Genomic DNA, 23,625 nt, shown 5'->3' with positions numbered 1-23,625 from the left:
TCTAGTCCTAGGAGGCTATGAGGAGAATTAACAGAAATCTCACATGAACCATAAGCCAAATGTTGGAGCGAAGACACATAAGTGTCATGTCTTTCTTTCTAGTGACAGACGCTGCAACCTGGTGGACACGTATGACAGCCAAGAAGAACTGTACTATGGGTGATATTACCCATCATCCTTGTCCACAATCGTCTACTGGATGTTATTTAAATTAGGAGTGTCAGATAGCACTGGAAAGCACTTCAGCAACAGAGTCGGGCGATATCTACTGAGAGTGGAACAGCAGAGTTTGAAAAATGACCTGAATAAAACCAGCCGGTTCACAGAATGCAGGAGGAGGGCTGATTTGTGAGACACGGTGACATGAAAATGAGGGGTGTCAACAGTGTGGCCAAGCAGAAACGGCAGAGGCGGAAAATTTATGAGCCTGGAAATTTATGAATGAGAGAGGACAAGATGGTACAAATTCACCACGTAGGGGAAACATGAGAGGGAAAACAAGCTCACACAATTCAACCTTTAAACATTGGGGTGGAAAGGTGCAAATGAGGAGGAACATGGTCGGAGCATGTTTGGGGGTCAAGTCATCCAAGTGACACAGCTGATGTGAGAAGAGCTGCCAAAGATCGCAGCATGGACAGACACACACACACGCACACACACACACACACACATACACACACAGTCAAGGGTGATATATGAGGGACTAAAGAACAATTGAAAATGAGGCACTGAACCATGTACAACACGTCTATGGGGATGAGTCTGTGGCTGTTCCACAAGGCACAGTGTAGCTACCATAACTCTGAGTGATGGAGAGCACGACCAGAGGGATAGTACAAATAGTGTGTGTGTGTGTGTGTGTGTGTGTGTGTGTGTGTGTGTGTGTGTGTGTGTATGTGTGTCAGTGTGTCTCTGTGGGTGTGTGTGGTGGTGAGATAGGAATGTAGATTATCGTTCAAAAGTTTGGGGTCTCTTATAAATGTTCTCATTTTTGAAAAAAACATTTTTTTTCAATGAAGATAATATTAAATTAATCAGAAATATAGTCTAGACATTGGTAATGTGGTAAATGACTATTCTAGCTGGAGACATCTGATTTTTATTGGAATATCTTGTCACAGATCAGACAGGGTCGAACCCAAGCAGCAGGCAATAGACAGGCAGGTGGAATGATAATTATCTTGATAACACTTGATTTGAATGGGGGTTCATAAGGCTGACATAACACTGTCATAATCATGACATGACACCCGTCATGAATATTAATAAATGCTTATGACAGTTGTCATTAAGTGTCATTCGATAAAATTATGTCACTTTTGATGCAAGTTGACATTGTTGGAGATGCCTTTGTTATGACAACTTGACCTAAACCAAGACAACAGAACCTGTCATAAACATGACATAGTAGACTTACTGTCAAACTTTAAAAAACTATTTAGTTTTATATCTTAACATGACATTAAACTGCTATAAGGTTTGTTTTGACATTAGCTGTCATAATACTGTTACGATTGTTCTAGCTGTTTAGAACTGTCTTATTTTACCTCCTGTGGGTATATAATTTGAACCTGTCATTAAGTGTAATTACATAGTTAAATCACATTATAACAGTGTCATGACTGTTCTCTTTGAATTCAAGTAAAGTGGAACAATTTGAACCTTTCGTTAAGATGTCATTAAGTGTGATTACACAATTAAATCATGTTATAAGAGTGTCATGACTGTTTCTTCTGAATTCAAGTATAGTGGAACAATTTGAACTTTTCATTAAGATGTCATTAAGTGTAATTACACAATTAAATCATGTTATAACGGTGTCATGACTGTTTCTTCTGAATTGTGAAACCCTGTTAAATTGACACTGAACAGACATCTCAGTTTTAATGGAAAATTATTCCCAAAGTTGTCTCCCTCTTTTAGATTTTGCTGCCTTTTTACACTCAGAAGCGTGGCACTGCCTTTTCAGTTGCTTCTTGTGAGAGGAATTTCACAAGAAGCATAGCACCCGACCCCGATTTCCTGCCCGGTGGAAGGTGGGCCCACCGGGCGGCGACCCCGTGTCACTTTTTCGGGCTGTGCCCGACCAAGCCCACGGGGCACAAAGACTCGGCCACCAGGTGCTCTGTGACCAGCTCCCCTCCAGACCAGGCTCCAGGGAGAGGACCCAGTTTCCCTAGTCCAGACGAGGTAGCGGCTTTCGTCTTTATCATCAGGGTTTTCAGAATCGCTCTTTGTCTGGTCCCTCACCTAGAACCAATTTGCCTTGGGAGACCCTACCAGGGGCTATTGCCCCGGACAACATAGCTCCCAGGATCACAGGGACACTCAAACCCCTCCACCGCGATAAGGTGGTGATTCATTAGAGGGGAACATAGAACACAAGACGCAGGACAAGACATAGGACATGACACAAGACGGGACACAAGACAGGACACAAGGCAGGACACAAGGCAGGAGAGGAAAGGAAAGAAAAGGAAAGGAGGAATAGAAAGAATAGAAAGAAAGAGTAGTAGGGAAAATAGGGAAAATATATATTTTGCAAATATTTAAAAACGTTTTGTTTTGTTACAAGCATTCATCCACTTTATTGGCATTACACTGTCAAATGATTTAAATACCTTAACAAAAACAACAGAGAAGTCAAGAGATTTTTGATTCATGTATTTCAACACAAAACAAAAAAACAGTTGCATTATTTGTATTACTTCTCTTTAGAGAGTTCCAGGGCAGATGATTTTTATCTAAAACAGTGAGTTTTAGATACATGTGAGTTAATACAACAAGCAAGCAAGGATCTTTTCATGACAACAAGATTAAGTACCATGAGACAAAGTTTGAGTCTTGTCATAAAATGTCAACAGACAGTGCACAGAGGCAATGCAAAGAGTCATATTTGATTTGACTAATTTGATTTACTTGTTTCTTTACATCATGGAAAAGTCTGCCCAAGACACCATTATAATGATGCCACTCTATCATCTTGAGATGAAGCTTCAGTGACTCAAGAGTACGATTACCTCTGTGGCGCCATACTTCCAGCTTGTAGTTCTGCCATGCACGCTCAATATGCTGAGTATGAGCTGCAGTCTCTTGATCAACAAAGTTTTTCTTATGGCGGACAGAATATTGACTATATCCCTACTGAGCCAGTTGCCCCTTGTAGGCACGCCATTCATCAGTGAGGATGGATGTTCTGGGTCTTGCATGCCGTCTAATTTGGCCTATCAGGGTTTGTCTTGTGCGATCTCTGACAAGTCTCAGAATGGGTCTTCTGGAATTCCTGTCAACCTCCAGCATCCCGAAAACCGACTGCCGGTCACGGCGCCAAGTGTTGCCACATCGACCACGATGGTACTGAAAGTAAATTAGACAAAAACTTAAATAAGATTTGGGTTGTGTCAAATGTTCAGTATGTGTCTTTTCCACATGCACTGCAGGATAAAGTGTTATTCTGCATTTTAAAAACAGGTCAGAGGGTGTGCTGCACAATTCTTATGTAAAACTTGCATATCGTAGACTAAGACTTTTTCCAGAGTGTTTCCACAGCGTGTGACCACCAATGTGCTCTCCTTAATGCAAAATATTTTTTTCTCTTTTCCCTTCAAACTGTGCTTCCAAAAGTATTATGGTTTGTGTTGTTTTGAGTGCGATAACAGGACTGAAATCTTTATGTTCAGCATTTTAAAATACCGTACTACACAGTCCTATCAGAATACTGTCTGTAGTTTAAATATGTCCAAACAAAGAGTAATGTCTAATTTCAAATTAGGGATATACTTATCTTATTCTATTGATTTCCAACAGATTATTAAATGTTTTTTTCCCATCAACCCACTAAAATGTCTATTAGATGTTTAAAGCAGCTGTGAGGAACTTTAATTTTTCCTTGACGTGGACATGAGCACCACCGCACCAAATCTTGGTCTAAATATAGTAGATGTATAAAAATACACAGCCCACCTTTCGTTTGTGGGCAAATTTGCTCTCTTCGATAACCACAAATCGATGACCACCACCAATCCTCATTCCTCTTTTCCTCAGTTGCTTGAGGCTAGCAATGCACGCCTTCAAATGAAGAAATAAAACATCAGCAAGTACAGTTGTAATAAGGCCTTAATATGGAATCTGATGAATATGTAAGCACAAGTTGAGGAAAAAAGTTACACTGCATGTGTCACTGAGTTTACCAAATAACTGTGTAGCAATGTTGAATCCAATTGTCTACAGTGGTAACTTATCGAGCATCTATTTTCTTTTTTACCTAATCAATTATAGTTAAAGACTAGTATGTAATGTGTCAACCTTTCTGAGTACATCTGCCATTCTCGTCAACGTCCTGGAGGTTGCTGCTATCCCCTCAGCGATCATGGCAAGTTGCTTCAACTGCAAACCTTGTGCAAATCTGAAGAAAGGAGAAAAGTAATTACGAAACGTAAGTGACATGGCCTGCATAATATCCTGTCATTGAAATGAGCTGACAAGAAACTGAAAGTAGACTGTACTGTGTAAAACAAGACTACATGTGTGTGTGCAGTCCAAATTCTACATTATGTATTTGTGTGTGTTCTGAAGCTCGAAGTACCAGACAACGACTTCTGACTGAGGCAAGCATGAGTGAGTGCCATTCCCATTTGTATTGTATATATTTATTACTTAAAGTTATATTTTATAGGACATATAGACTCACTGACCACTTCATTAGGGACACCTGTGTAATCTAATGCAATCCAATCCAACAGTTCTGCTCTGTATTCTACATTTTTAGTTAAGGGTTCTAATGACAATATGACAATTATCATGTTAAAACATTCTTTTATTTACATACAAAATAAGGTGCTCCATTTTTACTTCATTGCTGACACCACCAGACTCAACATTACACTGCTGTTGATGAATGCATGCATGCATGCAAATACGCACACTTTTCATATTAAAAAAATATAATAAGTAATAAAATAGGTTGCTAACTGGTGTTAATTTTATCAGCCATTTTTAAATTTAGTCTCAGTTTTAGTCCAGTTTTAATTGCGCCTCTAAATTTTGAATGCAGGAAAAACCCTGATTAGATTCTACCGGTGTACCTAATGAAGTGGCTGGTGAGAGTAGGTGTTATTTTAGATGACATAAATACCTCTAGTATTAACAATTGAGAGGTACTAGTGGAACAGAGTTCCCAGTAAAGGATCATATATCAACTATACGTCTATAAATCACATTGCTAAATATATTATTTAAGAGAAAAACCTACAGCAACAACCCCCCCCTTACATTTAATTTCTTTAGTATATGAATAATACTGTACCTGTGCATGAACTCAAGCCATTTTGTCAAAGGGACGTGAGACTTGCAGAATATTGAGCCATTGCGTACAGATCGTGGGAAGTTTTTATGATGCTTACAGACCCTGAGGAAAAAAGAAGGCAAAATCCTGAGAAGTGGACTACCAGAAATAAAATCTGAAATAATATTCCATATGATGGGATAACTAGAGCATACTGTAGTGGTTTTCAAAAGTTTCTCAATGTTAATGTTACTAAAGTTAATGCTAATTTCAGCCTTCTGGCTGGTTAATAAGACATGATCCAATTCTAACATTCAACCCAAATGTTACTACTTGCTGTTATGTTGTCTGTCTTGATGGTTAATAATTGTTCTTAAACAATAAACTAAAGCTAATCACAATGCTAATATGTCTCAATTAGGAAGTTAGAGTTAGCTTCTGCTTACCACCACTGACCATCCTTGACATGGCATGTCATCAGATGCATCCTCCTCCTGCATTTTGCGCACTTCATAGTCCTCTTAATTATGCCACGTTTCTGCATCCATCTAACTATTCTTCTTTTGTTCTTCTTTGTATCAGAACACCTAATAGTTCTTTTACTAGCGCCATTGCACAAATAACTGTTCAGGCGTGTCTGACCTGGTCGTGTGCGTCGCGGTCGCGTCTGAATGGTAGAGTACGTCACCTCGTCTTCCTTATAATAGTGGTGTCGTTCAAATTCGAATTGAACTTGAACGCGCCCAATGTAACATCACCTGACCATTATTGGCCAATCATAGATCCCTGAGCGTTGTCACAGAAGGACAGGCGTGCAGGCAGCGCAGCCCCTGAAGCAACCCCGGAGTGTCAAGGACACAAAGTACCTTCGGAGTTTGCTATTTCAGGTAAGCTAAAGTGAAATATGTAATTTTGGGTGATTTTATTTGGGGAGAACATGATAACACTGACGTCAGTCTTTTGCTTTTTATGTAAAGTTAGTTCATCAATTAATGCTAGTTAGCCTTTATGTTCAAGTAGCCGACAGGCTATATGTATGCCCTCCAGTTTTCATCTAGCAATTTCTAAACAACATTACTTTTTCCAAAGTTGCCTCAACTGTTGTAACATTAGCTCCTGTGACATGGTGTTGGTGTTCATTACACAACTGTAGCTAGATGGAAACCCGTTTCAGGAAGAGGGCGCAAAGCGGGATGATTAAGTCAGAGGAAGCTGAGGACAACCTGCTACAAGTTGTGGAGGAGGGGAACGAGGAGAAGACGGAAGATGTTGAAGAGGTCCTTAATCCACCAAAGAAGAAGAAGAAGAAGATATCAGTCAAATATTCCCCAAAGAAACTAAGTAAGTCTAATTATTTTCTACTTCTTCTTATTTTTTTTACTACTTTCGCCAGCAGGGCTTGAAATTAACTCCTCCCACCATCATAGTAAATACATAAATTGCTTAGCAGCAGAAGTTTTGGCTGTGGTTGTTAAATCTGTCAATTACAATTGTACTGGAGTGGTATAAATGTGGTGATGAATCAGACATAAGTATAAGGAACGCAGTGAAATATAAGTACTCCAGTGCACCACCACCATTCACTGACCTGATGTTATTAATACCTAATAACATCAGGTTGAATGATCACTGCCCCTGTTCCAGGGGCATCGCAGTTGAGGAAACTGAAAGAACAGGCCAAGATGGATCGACAGAAGATCGAACACCTTAAGGACCGCATTAAATACCTGGAGGAGGCCAACAGGGATCTGAAAAATGACAAGGATTTCCTACTTGCCCAAATTAAGGGGGGGGCCAGTATGTCTGCATCTACTGGGAAAGGTACAAATACACTACAATTAACATTATTCATGCAGTACTAGATATTCGGGGAAGGCATGTAGACATTGAAACAGGCTGCAGCAGAGAGTGAGTGCATGAATAGTTTAAACTATTAATAGTAATTATATTATCATTATAACACACCTGGGATGTCAACTTGATTGGAAATACGATTGTCCTAAGCCCTTCCAAAAATGTTGTAGGTCTCCGATGATGACATTGCTACACATAAAGTGATATAAACCCTTATCCAGCCAGTAATGTTAACCACTGAACTTAACCATAACTGTATGTTGCAGACGCTGCCCTACTGACATGCTAACAGACACACTCACATTCACTGTTGGTGCTGGTGCTAAGAGTTTGAAAAGTTAACTCTGAGCTCTCCTCCTCCCTGCACTGGATGGCTCTACAGAGCAGGCACCAAATAATGAAAGTCATTGTCTGTAATTTAAAAAAAAGCCTGTTTTAGGACATGTACAGTTGTCTACAGTACTTGTATCTTACAATATTTTCTATATCGTGACACTTTTTATCTCCAGTACTTGTTTTTGGACACAGTCTGCTTGCAGGTTGATGATTGCTTTTCTCGTTATTATGTTTTTTCTACCTCTCTACTTTTTAATTCCGTTGTGTATATTACACTTTTTCTGCTGCTGTAACAGGCAAATTTCCCCATTTGTAGGATCAGTAAATTATAATCTAATGTAATCTAATCTACCAAGAGTGAGCCTGCATTTAAAAGAGTATATCCTTAGTTGTTTTTGCTTTGTTTCCTTTTACACCTCTATGCTTGTCCAGCTTCCCCCACTCCTCTTCTCCCAGGCTCTGGAAAGACTTCTTCAGTTCAACGTCTCCCTGTCCCTCCTCAGACTCCAGCTTCTCATTATCCTCAGAAGAGGAGAAGAAGAAAAAGAAAAAGAAGTCCAAGAAACACCCTGATTCTCCAGGACATTCAAGAAGTAAGCACAGGCACTGATCATCCTTATAATCATCTTTATAACCACCATTAAACTAATCACTACTTAACTCTTTATGGTTCATGTTTGTATGAAAAGCAGCTACCGCCATGGGCTTAGTTCATAATAATTAGATGGGACCAAAGAGTTGCTATGTTATAACCATGTCCCATATTGATACTATATTTTAGTATTCACTCTAAAAGTCAATTATTCAGATCTCTATGGCCATGTTTAGCTTTCTCGTTTTCTTATATTATTCTGTGGTCTTCTCTTGTTTTGTTACATATTTAGCCTAAGAAAAAAATCTTACTTATTGTACCATGCTGGTTCACTGTGCGTCCTCTCCCCAAGCTGGCTATGTTTGGTACAGCTTCTGAGGCAGGTAAGAAAGGAGATTACTTGCCTTACATCCTCCTTCCGGGCTGATGATGGTAGATATTGCTTGTCACAGAGGCAGGTTATTAAGGAGCTAAATAGGGTGCCAAATCAGCAATGCCAATACATGTCTGTTATAAACTAATTTAACTATGTAATTACACTTAATGATGTCTTAATGAAAGGTTCCAATTCTTCCACTTCACTTGAATTAAAACAGTCATAACTTAAATTGAATCTAACCAGTCTAGAAGGAGGATGCACAGTAAACGAGCAGTAGGATAAGTAGGATCCTTTCTCATCTGTTAGTACAACAAGACCTACAGAGTGCCAAAGCAAAGACTTTTTTTGTTTGTTTTTCTGTTGTTTTGTGAAGTGACTACAGCTGATGGAGTTATCCGCCGCTACAAGAATGCCCTCCACATATTCAACAAATATGGATCCATGAAAAAGGCCTTTGCGAAACTTAATGTTGACCGCAGCACAATTGCTAGAACAGCTGTAATTGCTGAACTAGCAATCACATTTCCAGACACCTTCAAGAACCTGGTCCCAGGAGAGGAGAAGATGTCGACATTTGCAGAACGATGCAGGGGCGCTGTAACAGATGAGATGGCTGAAATCATCACAGCAAATAAAAAAAGAGGGAAACTCCTCCCAGTAATGTATAAATACACTTAAGTTGGTGAATTGAACATGTTATGTTCAACGAGTTATTCTGCTCAAGCTTTTTTTGAAGGAACCCTCTGTTCGAGAAGCAATACAAATAATGCGAAAAGAGGAAAACTCCCAATAATGTATAGATATACCTAAGATAGTGAATTGAACATGTTATGTTCAACAATTTATTCTGCTTAAACTTTTTTGGAAGGAACCATCCGTTTGAGGAGAAGCAATACAAATAATTCAACTTTTTTTTGTTTTGTGTTGAAATACATGAATCAAAAATCTCGTGACTTGTCTTGTTTTTGTTATCTAAATCATTTGACAGTGTAATCACACTTAATGACATCTTAACAAAAGGTTCAAATTGTTCCACTTTACTTGAATTCAAAGAGAACAGTCATGACACTGTTATAATGTGATTTAACTATGTAATTACACTTAATGACAGGTTCAAATTATATACCCACAGGAGGTAAAATAAGACAGTTCTAAACAGCTAGAACAATCGTAACAGTATTATGACAGCTAATGTCAAAACAAACCTTACAGCAGTTTAATGTCATGTTAAGATATAAAACGAAATAGTTTATTAAAGTTTGACAGTAAGTCTACTATGTCATGTTTATGACAGGTTCTGTTGTCTTGGTTTAGGTCAAGTTGTCAAAACAAAGGCATCTCCAACAATGTCAACTTGCATCAAAAGTGACATAATTTTATCGAATGACACTTAATGACAACTGTCATAAGCATTTATTAATATTCATGACGGGTGTCATGTCATGATTAGGACAGTGTTCTGTCAGCTTTATGAACCCCCATTCAAATCAAGTGTTACCATTATCTTTAATATGAAATAATAATTAACATGAAGCACTTAAACAGAGAAGTACGGGGAATTAACGGAAGGTGTAAACTAATCAAGTAAGGACGACGGCCTGGAGCCGTGATGGAAACTAAATTAACTCAGGAAGGGAGGAAAGGAAACTCACAAATTGTCCTGGGAATGGGAGACGAGGTGGGAGGCTGAGCTGAGGGGGGCCGGAGGTGGACGTGGCAAGGACTGAAGCAGACAGAGGAGAGGTGCAGAACGGAGTGGGGAATTCGGGGGCGAAGAGAGGAGACAAAGTCAGCAGTGTAATCCACAAGGAATCAGAGTCCAGGGAGTGATGTGTATTTTCAGGGAGGAGGGAGGTGGACGGAGCAGGTGAAAAAGTCCAGGGTTTAATGAGTCCAAGAGGTGATGTGAACATGACGGAGAGTTGTCTGCAATGTCCCAGCAGTATGTTATGAGGAGAGCCAGGCTTATATGCCGCACTGATTGGTAATTTACGCCGGCTTTGCTGGAAACATAGCCGCTTGTCATTAAGCTGATGAGCCCAGTCACAGGAGCAGGAGATGTGCGTGACATATCTACATGGGGTACAAAGGAACATTTCCATTGAAAACTCTTGTGCAATTATGTCAGCAAATGAATAAAAGTGTGAGTTTTAATGGAAAACATGAAATGGTCTGGGTGACCCCAAACTTTTGATTATCTGTACATCATGGGTTTTCACTGATGGTGGGACGCAATAAAAAAAAATCTCATTAATTAGAAGTTTTGTAATGAATTGTAATTAATCACATTTTTGTCAAATAATATTTGACACAATAAGCGAAGTTTTTCCCATTCAAATCAATTTTGTTTGAGGACTGAATCTATGAACAGACATATACATGAACTTAAACAATAAAAATGTTTGTGCTTCATTTATATTTATCTGCATTTTTCATCTGTCTACTACATGCACAGATTATTGCAAACTCAAAGTGCAATTACAGCAATTATATTCAACATTTTATGATTTTTTGTAACCTCAAACCCTTCCAGTGTCTTGGGTTGGCTACACCGTTTGCCAGTACCAGGACTGTCATAGCTAATGATGGTGCGTCGCTCCAGAGGTCATTTGCATAAAGTAGTTCCATTTATGCAAATGCAGCGCGGGGAACGGAGGTCCAATAGACCCTTTAATGACCCACGTCACGAATGACGTCACAGCTTTAGCTGGAGGCAAAAGAGGAAGCCCGCGGCCGGACAGAAAGGCGAAAGACTGAGGGACTAGGCTCTATCAACTTTTCTAAAATGCCGTCCTGCTGTGTTTTTGGATGCCAGAATAGGAGGAATGACATTGGTGAACGCAAATTAAAGTTTTATAGGATTCCACTGAACACTCATGCTCAGAGGGAACGAAGACAGTTGTGGTTAAATGCACTGAGGCGAAAAGACTGGACAGAGACGATCAGCTGCAGTCAATTCCAGCCATTTTCAGTACAAAAAAATCGCTAATATTCTATTTGTAAATAAAAAATATTCAATTCAATTCAATTCAGCTTTATTCCAGACACTGGGTCCAAATACACACACCATAAGGACACAACAAGACACTAAAAAAATACAATCAAAAACAATAACCCGTTAAATATGACGAGAAATACAGGGAATATTGGACGCGCATCGCGAGGTGCATTTCCTTGAAAACGACCGATTCGTGGATTATATACCGACTTCAGGACATGTTTTGGACAAAATAGTTTACTGGCTTGTGTTGTCTGGATGTAAAAGGTTGGATTATGGCTGTTTTTGTGGAATATTTTCATCTGTGTGTAATAATGAACCCGGAAATGTCAGTCGCGCTGTGTACGTTGAAGCCGTGTACAGAGAAAGGATGGATGGATATTCGTTGTTTGTCGGACAAATGTGTTTATATTACCCGCTGTGGTGATCACATCTGAAAGTGGTTTATACCGGCGGATTCATGAGAATCTAAGCTTTCCATCGGCATATAGTGTTTGTATAATCGCGTTTGCAGCCTTCGGACATTCTTTAAATTCCTATGCAAATTAGTAAGTGTACCGCCGGCGGTACACTTAAGTTTAACGGGTTAAAAATGCTTGAGTTTGCAGCGCAAACTCCCAGCGCAAACTAAATACTCCCAGTCCTACTTGACTTCTCGCTCCGCTTTTGCCTCCAGCATAAGCCCCGCCCACAAAAAATGTCACAATGTTTGTAAACAAATAAAGGGTCTATACATCGCGAAACTTTCATTAAACATGTAAACTATCCCGTCATTGAACTAAAACCAAGTAGATTCAACAGCTTGCTTTTCCTCTCAAATGATTTCAGAAATACTTTTTGCTAAACAGTTGGTCTGACGTTTTGGTCTGTCGTTTCAGCGCTGAATGCATCCTGTATCTTCTTCGTGGCTGACAAACAGGCTTTAGGTTCATTACCACCACCTACAGGGCTGGAGCATGCACCAATGTCAGCAGTGTGCCAGAAATGAGAGAACTGAGAAAGGTGTGAATAAAGTGGGGTTTTTTTCATGCGTTATTTTTTCTGTAATTAATCTCAATTAACATGTTGAAGTCCCACACATCAGTGTTTTCACACATCAGTGTTGGTGCACATGTGTCTTTCTGGGTCACAGTAAAACATGTAGAGAACAAAATATGTACAATATTACATTTTCTAAATTTCTAAGGACACCACACAGCTCAGTATATTCTGAAGCAGGTCCATCTTCATGTAGCTTACACTGCATACTAAGGAAAAAAAGGAGGACAATCTGGCCTACCAGCATACCAGCTGTTATTTCTCATTAGCACATCCTTAGTGGGGAATTACTGAAGTCATGGCTATTGTTTGGCTAAGAAAATAAACCATTCTTGTTTATAAAAAGTTGGAGACCCCAAATAGAGCAGTGCAAAGTTTGTAGCTGGTCTAGGTTCCTGCTATTGAGACACAAGAAGAGGAAGAAGTAACTGCGTTAATTTATTCATGAGCAAAAGCAACCTCAGTCGCACATGCACAGGCTTGGTTCTAAAATTACCAGCTGGGTACAGCAAACAAAAGAATTAGAGCTTTCTTTTGGAGATTCAATCACTTAACTAGTTTGGAGTTGAGAAGAGTGGGATTTGCAATCCTATTCTCTCAGAGATGAATGACATCAAGATGGAGCAGGGCAGTGTAGGTCTATTATTTTGTGTCCAGGCGAAGGGAAACCAAAGACCATCACAGGGCTGCTGCTGCTGCTGCCCTCGAGCTGTGTGCCAGCTATCCTGCTATTCCAGAGATTAAGCATTAAGGATGCCTCACTAATAGGCACTACATCATACAGCATTCATAGAAGCAGCTGTGTTTACAGGTGTTTGATGACGTGCATGTTCTCCACTCTCATTATCTGCAGCAACAAGTACCTTTGTCATATTCTCAGTTAAGGAAATGATTAGAATTGCAGCAAAACCTAATATGTGACATTGAAGAACTGAGATATGCAATAAAAATAACGCTGACATCCTATAATTTCATGACTATAAAGTAGTTTTCTCTGTGAGATAAATGGCATGAAGAGGAATTCCGTTTTTGTATCGTTATCTTTGGTGAATTTAGGAACAGTTTTATTACTAATCGTACACAGAAGCAGGTTTGATTAAGAAAAGTGCAGCAGTCTTGTTACTCCGCCAAGGAACGCAGCAGAGTTATGTGATGATCGGTGTACGTTTGTCTGTCTGTCAGCAACATTACTCAACAACGGATTTGGTTGAAATTTTTAGGGAAGGCCAGAAATGACACAAGGACCAAGTGATTAGATTTTGGTAGTGATGAGGCTTATAGTCTGGATCCACGAACTTGTTAAAGATTTCTGTATCATTGCGAGACAGTGGTACGGCGTCACTGTAACCACGACAACAAGTGAATACTACGTCAGCTGCTTGCGATCACATATATTGCAATCCTACTACAACTCCACATTTCTGAGTGCCTTTCTAGTTTTATATGCGCTTTTTGATTTTTTTTTATTTCAGCCCAGTGCTAGAGTGTCTGCTGCGTTTTATCATTTCATTGTCAGTCACAGCCATGCTAGATTCCCTCCTCTCTGTTCTTTATCTGTGTGTGTGTGTGTGTGTGTGTGTGTATGTGTGTGTCATTTCACTGCGTGTCTGTGGGCGGAGCTTCCTGGCATCCACTCACCTCCAAAGACAGGTGAAGTGCAGATAACGTTACTCGAGCAGACGAGTTGCGTTGAAAGATTCCGAACAAGTGCTAATCCGTCTAAGATCGAAAGAACGACAGACGTCAAGCCTAGATGTCTGAAAATCAGGCTTCTTTTTTTTTCTTCTTTTTAGCACACACAACCTGAATCTGTCAACAGTGGCGAGGAAGGTTGAAGCCCGTCGTGGCCAGAGTGCTAGTAGCTCTGCTGATAATGTTACAGCTGCAACCCCCAACAAGCAGAGGAGGACAGGCTTTGATCCGTCTTGGCTGTCAGAGAGGAAACACTGCTGCTGGCTCCACAAGGCTGGTTAGCTACTAAAGTCAATAAAAGGCACTCTTGATGCGACTTCTTGCAATCTTGTAGCATTAAGATTGCAATCAAACTGATCAAATATAATAAAAAAAACCTGCCATAATAACAGAAAAGAACAGCCAGCACAGAAGGAAACACTGATTAAATTTATTTTAAGTCACTACGATGCAAATTAGCAACTTCATCACCTTGTTTAGATTTATAAAATGTATTTGTACGCTATAAATGGGACTATTTTTGAGGTTTGTGTGTCCCAATTGATTATTAAATGTTTACAAACTATAGTGGAGTTGAGTTCATGAGGCCAATGCTCATACACGCTGATGCTGATTGCACTGTATGCTGCTTGTATCTCATTAAAATGTTTTTTTTGCTTTTATTGCACATATTGCTAAAAATAATGTCTCTTTTTGTGCTTTACAGCCACTAAAACACTTAACAGCTAAACAGCAAAACAGTAGAGCAGCAGGAAAAAGGGCAAATTGAAGAATAGTTACAGAAAAGGGAACATTAAAGCAGTTCTAAAGGATAAAACATTGGATGTGGCGAAATAAAGCTTGTGCCAAAGCAATAAATCGGTAAATAACTACATGAGTAAAAAAGGTAAATGAAAGCTCAATTAAAAGCAGCCTAAGAAGACTGGCCCTTGAAACAGCTATATGGTTTTCCCACAGCTGCTTTGTTGTTGCTGTGGCTTCGGTCTGGATGTGGAACAGAGCCACGCTGGCTGATTTGTTATGTTGCTAAGTGAGCTTGAATCAACACAGTTTACTGCTTTGCAGGTGACAAATGAGAACTCTATGCTTGTGCAGCATGCAGGACTCAAAGGCAAGCAGTCATCAATGGGTACCTTTCCACTGTAGGAACTTTCTCCACGTTCCTACCTGCCTGAGGTTGTGTCTAAATCAAGGCTCTAAAAATTAAGTCCTTTTACCCTCCAAACATCCCTGAACCTTTCGAGATGGTGTTTGTAGAACCTAATGTCGCTAATCAAGTAGACGTGTCTGCAGTATTGTTACACTCAATGTTTTAGAAAATCTACAGCCATGTTGCATTATTTGTAGTTTCTTGCCATTGTGATAAGGATAGAGCCTCTTAAAAGGTTTTACAACTGATTCACTGACTAAAGATTCCTGGGATTGTTGCTTATTTTTGTAGAGGACAACATGTACAAGAAATACACTGCCTTTGGGAACATAACGTTGCTGAACCTGACCAACCCCAGATCATAACCCTAACCCCCACAGGCTGGTAGACACTAGCCATGATGAGTGCATCACTTCATCTGCCTCTCTTCTTACCCTGATGCCCTCATCATTTTAGAACACAGTAAATGTGGACTCATCAGACCACGTGATCTTCTCCAGAGTCTAATCTTTATGCTACCTAGCCAACTGAAGCCTTTTTTTCTGATTATCCTCACTGATCAGTGGTTTTCTTAGAGTTACACAACTGTTTAGTCCCAATCCCTGGAGTTCCCTTCACATTGTGTGTGTGAAAATGCTCTTACTTTCACTATTAAACATAGCCGTGAGTTCTACTGTTGATTTCTTATGATCATCTAAGAGTTTGTTCCTCAGAGATGATGGTTCTGCACTATCCTTCAAGTTTTAATAATGTGTTGGACAGTTCTTAACCTGATTTTAGTAGTTTCAGAAATCTCCTCAGTTGTTTTCTTTGCTTGATGCAGGCCAATAATTTGACTCTTCTGAATCAGATTAACATCCTTTCCATGACCACAGCATATGTCTTCCAACATGGTTGTTTAAGAAATGAGAAGCTCCTCACTGCATCATCTAGGGTTAAATAAGTTGTTGCAGCTGAAACTTATTAATCACTGCAGTAATTGTCTAATGGAAGGCTCTTACCTATTTGCTTAGTTACATCCAGGTAGCGACTTTTGTTTTGAACAAGCAGTGTATAAAACTTTCACCCAGTTGATCCTTCAGCTAGGTAATGTTCTTAATCTTTGCCCATCTTTGGAAATACAAGTAGCACAGTGTTGTGCAGGCCCTCTTACCCTTGGGAAACTGAAAATTAGTTCTGGGAAATAAAAGTTTCTAGAACTTTTGTGGTAAAAAGCTTGTGATTAGACATAATTGTCCGACAGATTTCTCTAATAGCACAGTGATTATGCAGCATCCTTACAATTCTAATGAAAAACTTTGAGGTTATTCAGAAATGTCCTTATTTTTGAAAGAAAAAAGCATTTTTTTCCAATGAAGATAGCATTAAATGAATCAGAATTTCAGTCTAGACATTGTTAATGTAGTAAATGACTACTCTAGATGGAAACGGCTGATTTTTAATAGAATATCTCCATAGGGGTACAGAGGAACATTTCCAGCAACCATCACTCCTGTGTTCTAATGCTACATTGTGTTAGCTAATGGTGTTGAAAGGCTAACTGATGATTAGAAAACCTTTGTGCAGTTATGTTAGCACATGAATAAAAGTGTGAGCTTTCATGGAAAACATGAAATTGTCTAGATGACCCCAAACTTTCTAACAGGAGTGAATTTCCTTTTCTTTCCTCCATTTCCATTTCAGTAATATTAAAGGTACAAAGTTTTTCATTGTATCTTCACTTTAAATGGCTGTAATTAACTCTAGCAGAACATGAGATCAAAGAAAAGGTACTCTATGCTGGAGAAGGGACTACAGAGGAAAGCTGTCAAATTGCTGCTTCAGAGTGAAGAAAGCCAAGAAAAACATTTGTACTAGACACTTTGTCTAAAAGCATTTTCAGGAATTTGCTGTATTTAGACCAGAATAGTAGTTTTAAGATAAAAATGGGAACCTTTCCAGTCCCAATATTTAATGAGTTACTGGCTAAGGAGCATCACTATGCTTGATTTAAGAACAGATCAATTTTTTATAGGTCTTATTTTCCATTTTTATCACATGTGAAGTCAATACACACACACACACACACACACACACACACACACACACACACACACACACACACACACACACACACACATACATACATACATACATACATACATACATACATACATACATACATACACACACACACACACACACACACACACACACACACACACATATATATGTATATAAAATTGGAACCCCGACATGCGTGTAGACATGTGGTATATGCTTATTTGCATTTGTTGACACTTGAGGGTAAAGAGTAAAGAAGAGAAAGCCTTTGATCAAAACTTAACAGCAGAGCCAAATTGATTTTTGTGATGCAATAAGTTGCAGGCCAAGAAAGGTTCAGTTTGTCCTCCGTCACAATAATGGCTCCATCTCGCTACAATATAAAACCTAATTGCTGCTTAACTTAATGAATGAATAAGGATGCCATTGTTTTGTGTTTTTCCTCTTGTCAACGGTTCCCATGGACAGACAAACTGTAGCAGCACAACAGCAGGCAGACAGACGACGATCTGTGACAGAGCAGAAAGCTGCAGCATATCAGGCTTCATGATTGTGATAATAGTATTGTAATAATGATGACTAGTAGGATCAGTTCATTTTTGGTTTTGGGTAGTGGTGGGACGCGATAAAAAAACAGTCTAATTAATTAGAGGCTTTGTAATAATCAATCGCAATTAATCGCACTTTTGTCAAATAGCAATATTTGACAATATAAGTAAAGTTTTTAAATTCAGATAAATGCTGGTTGATGAATCAATGAATAGACATATACATGAACTTAAACAACAAAAATGTTTGTTTCATTTTTATTTATCTGCATTTTTCATCTGTCTACTACATTTACAGAGTACTGCAAACTCAAAGTCCAATTATAGTGATTATATTCAACATTTTCAGACTTTTTGTAAACTCGAGCACTTTCAGTGTCTTGAAAAGTGGTCTATTATGGGATGGCTAGGGATACCGGGACTGTTGTAGCTAATTTCTCACATCCCATTCATTGTCTCTGTGAAACGCATTGTGTTGCATGCTGGTTGCGATGCAGTGCTGCGACCTGGAGTTACCCACAGCTCATTTCCATAAAGTAGACTTGACTTCTGCTTTATGTAAATGCAGCGTGGGGAGCGGAGGTCCGACGCATTGCGAAAGTTTTCGACTGAGCTGCCATGTTGGTCTGACACATCCACTGAACTGAAGGTCTGCAGGGTTGTCATGTCACCAGCAGTGGCCCACTATAGTGACCCTCACACCAAGCGGGTGATATTCAGATGCGGTGTGTTTCCATGCGAGAAAAACAGCCCTGTGGACACGTAGCTTTTGTCGCTCAATTTGCACGCAACCAGGCTTTTATCCGAGCTGTCATTGGGAAGAATTTTAAAAGAAAACTTTTCCACCCATCAAGCCTAATGCGGTCTCTTCTTCCATCGTGAAACTGTCTTGTGCGCTGATGTCACTCAGTGAGTCCTGTTGTCTTCTTCACGGCTGGCAAACAGACTTTAGGTTCATTACTGCTACCTACAGGGCTGGAGTGTTCATCAGTGTTACTAGAGTACCAGAAATTAAGGAAATGAAAAAGGTGCGATTAATTGCATTTTTTTAACGCGTTATTTTTTCTGTAATTAATTAATCAAAATGAACTTGTTAAAGTCCCAGCCTTAGTTTTTGGCTTGTCATTGGCTTTGTTGTCAAGAAGACCTGCATAAAACACCACCAGCCTTCTTCTTTCCCTTAGTCAGTGTAATAAATTAACATTACTGTGTGTGATTAGAGGTGTGAAATTGGCTGTGATTGAATTAGCAGGATGGATAAATACAGGGACGGACAGATAACCTGCTTTCTGATATTTGTGCTTAAACCCTTTAAGATATCCTCAGATTCGGTTTCAACAGAAGCTCTTCGCAGACAGTCAGATAGACAGCTGGGTTGTAAATGCTGCTTCAGAAGGTGCAGACTGAGGGAAGTGATGTAGAACAGCTGCCAACTTAAAGGGGCCCACATCACCTACTGTAGAGCCAGTGCTTGTTCTAACAATAAATTGGTTTCTTAGAGATCTTTCGGTTGTAACTTGTGCAGCCGCAATTCATCCCACCGCTGTGAGCCATCCTTAACATTAACAGTGTTTCAGCATCGTGAAGCACTAAGGCGTGTCATCCGTCTATCCCAGCAGTTGCTGGTATAAAGTTACTTGTTCTGCACTGCTACCTGAGTTTCCTTTAAAGTGTTTTAATGTATTTGGGAAGCTATTTCATTTCCCAGTCGCTTGCATCTACTCTTATCTGTGCGATTGACAAGAAAGAATACCAGGACGGCTTCAAAACCGCCTGTATTATACGTAGATATCATTTACATGCATTTGCAAATCAAGGCCACCACATACAAAGTCGCATGCAGAGTCAATTACAGCTGAATTCACAGGTTGGAACATTGGGGTGAAAGCTGAGACTGTGAAGATTTTACACGAAAGCTGCTTTGCGCCTCTGCAGCAGAAGAAAAATGTCAACAGCCCTCTTCTGTAAATGTTATATCACCGCTGAAGCATCTTACTTCACTTAACAGTCGCTCTTGTCAGCACAGAGCTGGTCTGCAGACTTAATCTTCAAAGAGCTTTCTTTTTGTGCTTTTGTTTGGGTGAGGCACACACACAGAAATTGTCATTGATCATACGAATATTGACTCTCACATGGGAGGAAACGTCCACAGAATGAAATAAAAATTTAGAAATGTCTTCGAGAGCAGGGTCCCACCTCCCAAGAGCTTCATCCATTATGCAGAGAGCTGCTGCTTTTTTTCGGGGTGCAGCGTGCAGTGAAGCAGCAAGGGAAACAGGAGACAGCTTTCCCAGCATCCCACAGCCCACTGCCACCATTATCTGTAGCCATGAAGGTTAACAACACCAAAACAACAGCACAAGCCATTATTATTCAATAAATGCAGTCTAGTGTGACACCGCTGGGGTAGTGTTTGTTAAAAGCTGTTAAGGAATATCAGAGAATCAATTAGGTTTGGTGTTAAGAGCAGCAAGTGACAGAGTGGCTGTGTGTTCAGTTTGTACTCTTACATCATTGTCAAGGGACGTTAGTAATCAGCATGATTCAGACGCTTTATTAACTCGAGAACATTGACTGGTGATGTCAAAGTTATTAAGCCTGTAAATACAAAAACATTCAACTCCACCTAACATCCACTGGGTGTTTTGATTTCATTATGCATTGATTATATCATTGAAACAAACCAAGAAAGTGATGTAGATGTCAGATTTAACCCATTTCAGGTAAAAATTTGATTTGCTACTTACACATTTATCTCTTAAGGGCAGCTGAAAAAAAAAAACTGTTAACACACCACTAACATAAGATCAGTTTTTAACTTGATATGAAGAACTTGTTGATAAGAAACTAGCGGTTCACACATCCACCAATTACATCTAATTTTCACTTTCTTTTAGTTCTATTTCTGATCTTCACCAAGTCCTTAAAGAAATGTCTCACACTGCTGAATCTCCTGGACCTGCTAACTGGAGAGCTTTTATAGTGAAAACAGCTGTGATATACACTACCAGTCAAAAGGTTTAGAACGCCACAAGTTTTTCATTTTTTAAAAATTGAAATTCAAGTAGTTCCAGTCCAATGAATAGCTGGCAATGAACAGTAAGGTAAGTGGTGAACTGCCAGAAGTGAAAAAAGGTTACCCAAAGCTAAAAAAAAAATGTACATTTCAGAATTATACAAAAAGGGCTTTTTCAGGGAACAAGAAAAGTGTTAACAACTTAAAGCTGTTCTGCAGCAACGGAGGTTGATCAAGCCTTGGAAGTTGGTGCTCCCAAATCCTACAGGTGTTCCAGCTTTCCTTGATTACTTACAACCCCCTCTGTCTGCATAAAAGTGGTGTTGGAACACACCGTGGCATCATACCCTCCAGAGTATTATCTGGACAGTATTGTATTACAGAAAGTAGTGTGTTGCTATAAAAATGGAGAGGAAAGTCAAGGTGTCAGTGAGTACAGTTTTCTTCACCATCAAAAGGCTCAGAAACTGGAGGAAACAGGAAGAGGCCTGGAAGACCCAAAGCCACAACAGAATCAGAAGACAAGTTTCTCAGAGTCAACAGCTCAGTGATAGGAGCTCACAGGACAACAGCTTCAAGCACAGCTTAATAGTGGTCGTAGTAAGAAGTCTGAGTTTGAAGTTGCAGGTTTGACAGGTGGAGTTGCAGCAAGAAAGCCATTGCTAAAACGTCAGAATAATAAAAAGAGGCTTGGCTGGGACATGAAACACCACCAGTGGACTATTGAAGAATGGAAGAAGGTATTATGGACTGATGAATCAAAATTTGAAATCTTTGCTTCATCACGCCGGATTTTGTACGCCGTGAGGAGGAGAAAGGACGGTTCCTCAGCGTCTGATATCAACTGTCAAACATGCAAGAAGCGTGATGGTCTGGAGCTGTTTTGCTGGATCCAGGGATGGTGACAGTCTCCAGACTTAAAGCCCATGGAGCTGGTTTGGGATGAACTGGACAGAAGAGTGAAAGCAAAGCAACCTACAAGTGGGAACTTCTGCAACAGAGTTCGGAAGAACTTTCTGAAGAATATTTGATTTCCACTGTGGAAAGAATGAATGTGTCCAGCTGTTGTGTCTGACAAAGGAGGCTCCTTTGATGAGTCAAAAGTTTAGAATACATTTTGATTTCTAAATTGATTTTTGGTTTCTAAATTGATTTGATTATTTGTTCTGTGCTTTCATTTTAGAGGACAATGAGACATTAACAGGCATAATTTGTAATAAAAAAATGGAAAAATTGTTGTGTTCTAAAACTTTTGACTGTGTAATTGATTTATTGTTAATATAAAAATATAGAATATAGATTATTATAGAACGGAGGATAGAATGGATTAAGTATATTAACTTGTATACAATGAAAACACACATCCTCAGTCTCATAAAGTGGCTCAGCAAATATTCTGTGAAAACAGAAAAGGCCATGCTATCTTTCTTAAGTTGCAGAGTTTCCTTGCCATGGAAAGTCGCCGCATCAACTCCCACCCGCTGTGCAAATGCTGCAGTACTTCCCTGTTAGGTGGTGTAGTCTGTCGCCTGTGTGAACCTCCTGATCAAAGCTTTAGCAGAATCAGGCTCCACACAGCAGGGCCTGACCCTCTCTCTACAGCCATAACAAAAAAAGAGAATGAGAGGAAATAACTGTGTGGTCACGGCTGTTCTCCAATAAGCAGATTGTTATGTAAGCCACACGTGCGGCAGCGATGTGCGCAGCGATCCACTAACAGGTAATTACTTGAGCCAGACATGAACATAATGTGTGTCTAAGTGCTCTGCTTGTTATGTGTTTTTTTTTAAATTCCATGTTACAGGGCATCACTGGAGCTGGCATACTGTAAATGCACACCGACAAATATTATTGAATCGCTTGAACTCAGTCACTTAGCTTCTTGCCTCATTCCATTGTAAATCTTTCATGATAGATCCTTTGTTAGAGCGTAATTATGTCTTGTGCTTGTTGGCCCCGTTGAGGGAGTCCCACAGCTTTATATTGAATTCACTTTGAGGCAGCAGATTGAATTTAACACAAATAAAGACAATAGGCAGGGAAAACTCATTAAAAAAGACTCTAAATAGAGCAGATAAATGAGAACTCTGTTGTGAATCAAAGAAATGCGTCTGTTGTGGCGGAGTCTGACAGCTCTGTAAATCGATGTGGCTAATTAAATCAAGGTTATTAAAGTTGTGTCATAAGATTTCAACTCCTCCGAAAAAACTGCCCTTATTTGAACTGTCTGGGAGCAGCGTTGGGCTACTGCTGTCGAGTTATTTAGATGGTATGGAAAGCAAAAATAATGGTAGAGGAAACCATCATTTGCATCAGCTCTTTTAGAAAGATAAATTCAACACTTTCCCCATGTTGGGCTTTTTACCATGTAGAAAAGAACACCAGCTTTTTCCATTGCAGTGATCCTGAGAAAAATATAATCCACATACCAACATTGTGAACAAGTCATAAAAGTGATTGGGCTGTTTCAGTCTCGTCTTTTCAGAAAGCTTTTAACCCCGGTGATTATCCTCTGTCAGCTCCCTCAAGTCTTTCAGTGACACCTCTTTGGGCTTTTCATTGCCCATTTGTTGCCTTTCATTCTGGATGCTGGGAGAAAAATCATCATTAGCTCCCGCCTTATCTGCTCTTTATTTTACCCCTGTGATGAGCCTTGTCGCTGGGATTTGGCTGATAATGATTGGTGCAGCAG

Source organism: Acanthochromis polyacanthus, chromosome 3 (genome assembly GCF_021347895.1).
Source record: "Acanthochromis polyacanthus isolate Apoly-LR-REF ecotype Palm Island chromosome 3, KAUST_Apoly_ChrSc, whole genome shotgun sequence".
Classification (NCBI taxonomy): domain Eukaryota; kingdom Metazoa; phylum Chordata; class Actinopteri; family Pomacentridae; genus Acanthochromis; species Acanthochromis polyacanthus.
The sequence above is the reverse complement of the archived record's forward strand: the minus strand, read 5'-3'. Positions refer to the sequence as shown.